General features: G+C 38.9%; 1 long non-coding RNA gene across 2 annotated transcripts in view; it reads right to left on the bottom strand.

Moving 5' to 3' along the window:
• LOC143853706 (uncharacterized) overlaps positions 1-1,741 on the bottom strand; it is a 2,308-nt gene extending 567 nt beyond the window's left edge. Inside the window, exons 1-3 of one of the 2 annotated variants that reach the window (XR_013237278.1) lie at positions 1,570-1,741; positions 1,271-1,357; positions 1,012-1,115 (exon numbers count right to left, since the gene is read on the bottom strand). This is a non-coding gene — a long non-coding RNA (uncharacterized LOC143853706). Of the gene's footprint in view, positions 1-698; positions 1,116-1,270; positions 1,358-1,569 lie in introns of those variants that run through there. The other variant, XR_013237277.1, reaches the window with a different exon arrangement.
• Between the last annotated feature and the right edge of the window lie 4,887 nt (positions 1,742-6,628).

Genomic DNA, 6,628 nt, shown 5'->3' with positions numbered 1-6,628 from the left:
AAATCAAAGAAAGCTTTATTTGAATAGGAAAATGTCCAAAGCATTCCCTTACTGTGATATTTTCTCAGTAGCCAAACTGTAAATCGAATAAACTTGAGAGAGAGAGAGAGAGAGAGAGAGAGAGAGAGAGAGAGTTGAAAAAAGGGCGGATCAAACAGATTTGTTGATTTATTTTAGATGAAATGAGCATAAATAGTTAACAAACCACAATGCTCCACCTCCTTTAAATGATGGAACTTGCTCAGCCATGTTTGAGATGTAGAGAACTTAAAAAAAAAAAAACAGAATGTAAAAAGACAGATCCTTAAATAAGCTTCCATATTCCAATTTTGAATTGGTTGAATCGATGAAGAGGAGGCAGTGGTGGTGGTGGTGCTCGAATTCTATTGTATGAAGTTGCAGCTTCGTAGTGGTGGTCTTCGAATTCTCCAACAGCTTAAGCTTCTGGAGTAATTGGTTGTTTCATACGGTATCAGAGCAAAGGTCGGGTTCAAAAGTTCTCGATATTAAAAATCCACATGTAATGGCCAACCCAGAAAGAGTGGACATATGTGCCACGTGTAGGCCAACCCTTAAAAGAGGGACCACAAGTGAGGGGCAGTGTTGTAGTATAACAAATTAAATAACACCTTCTCCAGCAGCTTAAGCTTTTGGAGTAATTGGTAGTTTCATATATTGTATGAAGCTGCAGCTTGGTAGTTGTGGTGCTCAACTTCTATGTTTCCTCCATGGTATGGTCTTCACCAAATACAAATTTAAGCCACAAAACGTCATCATAATTTCCAATTCCTATTACTGTAAAAAAATCAATTTCATGATTATCTTTGTCTCTTGGAAGTGAAGGCGGAGGCCTCCCAAGGAAGCAATATTACAGTTAGCCCTTCTCTCAGCTAGTATAGGGTTTGGATGGATGCAAACCGAAATGACGAAAATCGAGAAAGAGAGAGAGAGCAAAATGATGACTAAGACCAAAAACACTCAAATAGATGTTTATGATGCAAAAGGTTATACATTTATGGCTGCACGCTTTGGGCCATCTTATGTCATCTGCAAATGGGTATCGAAAAGGTACATGAAGCACATATCCACAGTCCCATTTTGAGGCCATTTCTTATCTGAAAATTGGGGGAAAAAACAAAGAATAGAAAATAAAGAAAAATTAATCAACTCATGGGTTTGTCTTAGAAATTGCGGCATGAAATCAAAACTCAGTATTGGTGTAGGTTAACAAAAAGTTCAGCCCGAGGTGCGTGTTAGATAGATGGGTTACCTGAAAATGGAGAGAAAATGCAGAAAGAGTTGCTCGAATGACTAGAGTAGTGTGATTGGTGTCTGAGTTGCCCGAATGAAAATAGAGCTGCTCAAATGACATGAAAAGGAAGCAAATCAGTTGCCAAGAAAACACTTGGAAAAACCAATCTCCTTCTTTTTCCCTTTGTGTAATACTTATTTGTCCTTGTGTATTCCCTCCTTCCTAGAAAATCCCTCTTCCAAATTTGGTCCTCCCTCTCTTTTAGAACAAAAAAAAAAAATACAGAAAAAATCAACGAAGAAGAAGGGCAGAAGTACCTTCGATTCTTGGATCCTTTCTCCTTGATCGTGTAAACACCGAAAGAATAGCAGGGCCTGAGGAGAGAGAGAGACGGTCGGGGATTATGGCTGTAAATCATGTAATCTAGCCAAAACCCAGGGAAAAATCCAGAAATTTCGGGGCTGACGTTAACTTATTGGATGGCGGTTGCGGCGTGCGTCTCGAGGCTGGCCTCCGGAGGTGAGAGAATATAGCCCTAGAGGAAGGGGGAGACGTTGAGATAAACCGGAACCGAAAATATGGGAGAGAGAGAGAGAGAGAGAGAGAGAGAGAGAGAGAGAGGAGAGATTTTTTCTTCTCCAAAAATCTCGCTAGATTTTCTCGAGATTTTGCTGCGGAAATTGAGCAAAATTTCTTTTTTTAGTTTTTCCGGCCTTATTTTCTCTTCTTTTTCGTTTTTCTTCCTATTTTTTTAGACATTTTAACTAAGGTGGGAGGGGAGGCCGACACGTGTCCTGAAATCTTCCCTCTTTATTATAGATTATAGAAGATATAGATAGATACTACAATATAGCTAGAGGAAAAAGAAAATTCTTTTTTTAGCTGCCGATTTTTCTCCCGCACACTGTCTCTCATATGCTTTTACCATTTAGCCCCTAAATAATTCATATCTATATGGTTTTTAATAACCTTAGACTATGTATTATTACTCTACCACGTGTCACATCTCCCGTTATGACCTCACAAGAGAAAAACTTGATTTTACACCTCTCTGTCAGAGATTTTTTCCCTAAGCTCTACCTAACCGAAGACATGTCGTATCTCTTCCATCTCTCTGTCTCTCTCTTTCTTTGTTGAAGCTTTAAAGGTGGATCCTTTTTTTTTTTTGATTGGCAGCGGATCCTTTTCTATCACAGATGCCCCAACGTGGCTTTTAATGGCGTCTCGTTGCGACGTCTTAGTCTATCTCCACATCTCTATTTACTCTCGCCACGTCTCACGTCCCTCTCCATACCTCTTTCCATCTTTTCCCTCTATGTACCTGATATGATATGAAGAGATAATTAACAATAATCTACTAGTTACTATTTAATTCTCTAAGAATATCTATTAGTTACTATTTAATATTTAGAGATTTAGTAAGAATCTTTATTGTTATTAGCTGTTTCTTTATTTAGTTTTATTAGGATTCTCTTTTAGTAGGAAAGTGTTGTAGAAGAGATCTCTTATTAAACATGTAATTGTCATTTTCAAGATATGAATGGAAAATAATCTTCTTCTTCGCCTATACTTCTGTTGTTCTTGAGGATATCTCCACGAACGTGAGATTAATTAAGTCTCTCTTTCAAGCGCCGTATTAAGTGGTATCAGAGCCGACGATCTTCGGCTTGCGTATCGATAATCACGGAAGATGGAACCAGACTTAAAACAAATTTAGGCGAAATTGAACTCCATTCTACCGCAATTTCTAAATTGCAAGAATCCGCCTCTCATCATTCGGAAGAGCTTACGAAGTTGCAGGATGTTGTTGCTCGAATAGAGGCTTCAACTACAAGTCAGTTTACAGAAATTTTACGATGCTTGCGACAACCATTGGTAATGTGCCAACTTATTCGAAAACTGAAGGTAATACTGTCGATCAGAGTGAGATCGTTGTTCCATGAAACTTAGCCCCTCCTTCGGGTACATTCCATTCTCATTATGCAAAGATCGATTTTCCTAAATTTGCAGGGGATGATCCAAAGGGTTGGGTTTATCGTTGTGACAAATTTTTTGGGGTTAAAGGAATTGATACGGAGAAAAGGGTGGCTCTAGCCTTGGTTCACTTAGAAAGAAAAGCTGTTCAATAGCTTCAATGGTTTGAGCACACTCATGGACTTGTTTCTTGGCCAGTCTTCAAAAAGGTTATTTGTCAGCGTTTTGGGCCAAGAGTGAGCGAAGATCCCATTGCGGATATTATAAGGCTTCGACAGTCTGGGATGGTTGTAGCATATCGAGAGCGTTTTGAAAAAAATTTCAGTAAAACTGAAGATCTTTCTGATCAATTTTTTATAAGTGCGTTCCTTGCGGGACTTAAAGATGAGATTCGACCAGGGGTACAAAAGCTCAAGCCTACAACTCTTGATCAAGCTATTGAGTTGACCGGGTTAGAGGAGGAATCGATTGATGCTATTAACCGTCGTCCGCGACCCTCTCCTAAACTGGCTCTATTGCCTTCACCGCCAGGTTCGAAACCTCAATTTGATGGTAACAATGGCCTTCCTCCCATCAAACACCTCACCGAAAAACAAATGATGGAACGCCGAGAAAAAGGCCTCTGCTATAACTGTGATGAGAAGTTTGTACCGGGACACCGTTGTGACCCCAACTGTTTCTATTAGAAGGTTGTGATAACGGCGAGGTTGAGGCAGAAATGGAAGATACTGATCTTTCTCCTGAAGAAGTTCCACCTGCGGATTTACAGATATCTATGTTCGCACTTACAGGCTCGCCGTCATTCCCAATTATGCGTATTAAGGGGTTTGTAAAAAAATGCCGATTATGATCCTTGTGGATTCCGGGAGCACACATAACTTCTTGGATAGGGGTGCAACTCGGGCGGGTTGGGTTCGAGTTGAGGCTAACCCGAACTCGACCCAAGCAACCATTTACTCAACCCGAACCCAACCCGACCCTAGTTCCAACCCGACCCGAGCAACCCTTTTTGCCAACCCGACCCGACCCAACCCGATTTCAACCCGACCCAACCCAACCCAGGATTTTAAGCTTAAAAACTTAAAAAATTATTAAAAATTTCGGGTCGGGTTGCCCAAGCCCTCAACCCAGGATTTTGTACTAATTTCTTCTCTTCCCATTGTAGCAAGACCTTAGGCTGTTAATCATCAAGAGTTAGAAAAGCTAAGCTGGCCAAGAAAGTGTTGGGGCAAATGGTGTAGAAAAGCTAACCTCTAAGCTGGCCAAGAAAGTGTTGGGGCAGATGGGGAGAGCTCTAGGTTTATTATTGTCTTCTTTGTGGGATCAATTTTTGTTTATTTAGTTTCCTTTTTGCCTACAGATTAATGTGTTCTTGAGAATAACAGGAGGGAAGATGGGTGTCACGATTTTGCATCTCTGCTTCATTTATTTATTGTTATCTTCTATGGTGTATATTCTTTGAAATTCTCATGTATTTCTTTTATTTTTTGGATTCCAAGGTGAATTTGATTGTTACTGCTTAATATTCTTCAATTAATTTGTGGCTATGGTTTTTAAAAGTGGATGGTTTCTTTTCAAGTCATTCTTATTAAGGTGGACTGCAATTTTGTACTCCTTGGATTTATTCCTAGAGTAGGTACTATGAGGGAAAACCATCAGCTAAGTTTTGGATTTTTTAAGAGCCCTTATAAGTTAGTCAAGGCTTCCATTTATCAGTAAGATCGCATCAATAGGAAGGAATTGATATTTACTATGCGAGTGATATCCCTATCATATGGATGCCAACCCATGTGTAGTCCATAGCAGTTGGTTTCTTTACATAATACCATCACCTTTGCTTTTCCTATTGGAAACCAATCCTCTGACCATGAAATATAGATAACTAGGGCCATTAAGTTTTGTCCTTTTTCTTTGAATTATCTCTTGGTTTGCTGATGTCATTGACCTCTGGTCCCTTTTTGCTCTTTCATTATCTCTTAGTTTGCTGATGTCATTGATTTTTGGTCCCTTTTAGAGGCATAAATGTGACTTATGCACAGATGAAATCTGATAATATCTAATTAGTTGATTATTGGTAGGCCTTACATTTGGACAAAACTATTCCAAAATCTACCTCCAATCCTTGAAATCTCATTAAACAGAATTCTTCAATAGTTTATTTACAGTTCTTGATTGGACAGTTTAGATCACCAGATCTGAGGGGTACTGTAGAGTACTATAAGCTTTAGTTTTCCTTTTTAATAGTTTTAATACAATATTTATTTATTTATTTTATATTTTTCTTTGTTGCCCCGTTCTCTAGGATTCTCTTCTTTCATATTTGAGAGGCTTATTACTTATAAATGCCTGTAGACACCCCATTTTCATCGAACCCCAAATAACCATGTTTGATTAAAGACCCTTTAAATAGGTGAACTAGAGTCCCAATCTTTGCCCTAGGGTAGGTTAGGATCCCAGGTAGGCCCCTGTAAAATTTCGTTAAAATCCGTCATGGTTTGCCTGACAAACGAGCATAATAGATAGTGTAATGTAGTATAGTGTAGAAAGAGGGGAGTGGTTTATCCAGTGTGGGGGTAGTCCGGTTAGTATATTTTGCAGTGGGGGGGTTTGTTTTGGGCAACTTAAAGGGTTTAAACTTATTCCCTTAATTTTCATTAAACAAGTTTCCAGGGACCATCCTTTTTGCTAAAAAATAAGTCGATATTTTATCAAAGAAGGTTGTCCAAGTAACTTGAGGGGGCTAAACATTAGGGTAAATGTCTATAAATAAGTGGCTTGGGGTCTCATTTATTCTCATTTTAGGGATCCTTAGCAAACCCTAGCAGAGAGAAAATCGAGAGAGAGAGAGAGAGAGAGAGAGAGGGAAGAATTTTTCATTGACCTTGGTTAGGGTTTATAAAAAAGTAGAGAAAAGAGAGGGATCACTCATCTTCTTCTCCGGTGTGATTGACTGGAGCTCCGGCTGGCCATCATCACCACTATTGATTCAAGCTTATCCGTTTCTTCTAGCTATTACCTCATTTTATTCATTTTGAAGCCTTAGAAATAGCTTTTTCCAATCTGAAACCCTTGTTTTAGGCTTTATTTTTTTTCTTCTTCATCATTTCTTTTCAAAACCCTAGGTCCGAAACTAGAAGCCTCTAATTTCCCTTTTTCTTAGCTTCTTCTTCGGATCTATACCATCATCGCCTCGATTCTCTTTTATAAACTCTGATCCTCATCAGATCTGAAGGTTTTCCATGAGAATCAGGGCATTTATTTCATTTTAGATCAAATCTTCAGCTAAAAGGAGCAGATTGCTAGAGATTCTTCAGATCTGAAATTCAATTGTTTCAGAGAAGTGAAATTTAAAAAAAAGAGCAAAAGTGTATTTGAAATGGCTTAGATATGAAGAAGAGAAGG

This window comes from Tasmannia lanceolata, unplaced genomic scaffold (assembly GCF_043159265.1).
Source record: "Tasmannia lanceolata isolate RefF3 unplaced genomic scaffold, GAP_Taslan_0.1 ptg000020l, whole genome shotgun sequence".
Classification (NCBI taxonomy): Eukaryota; Viridiplantae; Streptophyta; class Magnoliopsida; order Canellales; family Winteraceae; genus Tasmannia; species Tasmannia lanceolata.
The sequence above is the reverse complement of the archived record's forward strand: the minus strand, read 5'-3'. Positions and strand labels throughout refer to the sequence as shown.